Genomic DNA, 559 nt, shown 5'->3' on the forward strand with positions numbered 1-559 from the left:
CGAACAACTCTCCAAACACGAAATAAAGAAATAGAGAGAAGACGAGACACTCTTACGAAAGTCAACGAGTTAAATCGACGTCGAGACAAATTAAATATATAACCAATACAAAACGTTTAAATTACTTGGCAACAATGCACGGCCTAACACGTGCAACCCCATGAAGTGTCAATCAAAAAAGAAAAAGAAAAAGAAAATGAGAGAACCTGATAAAAGTGGTAATCAAGATAGCTTTGAAGACACTGCTATGTGCTATGTGCGTTATTGTTTGAACGAATGGCCGTAATGCGGTCTGCTTTATATTCATCTATCCATCCGTCATTAAATACGTGCATGCAAGCAATTGCTATCCCTGCATTCGTGTATGCGTGTGGCTGGCGGAGAGCACCAGTTTGGTGTTGCACGAACGCCTTCACAGCACTGATCACTGGGTTTAATAGGATACTTCCTGTCACACTCGAACGCTGCCATCCGCTGTCGTGACGTCATGGATGTAAACAAACTTTTCGGGTGGCTATGATGCTATGACATTTGATGTTTGTTCCGCGTAATGAAGGAT

At 41.9% G+C, this 559-nt stretch overlaps 1 protein-coding gene across 1 annotated transcript in view; it reads right to left on the reverse strand.

The window, feature by feature from the left end:
• LOC119585693 (innexin inx2-like) overlaps positions 1–559 on the reverse strand; it is a gene marked incomplete at its 5' end in the record, with an annotated part of 70,111 nt that overhangs the window by 59,933 nt on the left and 9,619 nt on the right.

Source organism: Penaeus monodon, chromosome 20 (genome assembly GCF_015228065.2).
Source record: "Penaeus monodon isolate SGIC_2016 chromosome 20, NSTDA_Pmon_1, whole genome shotgun sequence".
Taxonomy (NCBI): domain Eukaryota; kingdom Metazoa; phylum Arthropoda; class Malacostraca; order Decapoda; family Penaeidae; genus Penaeus; species Penaeus monodon.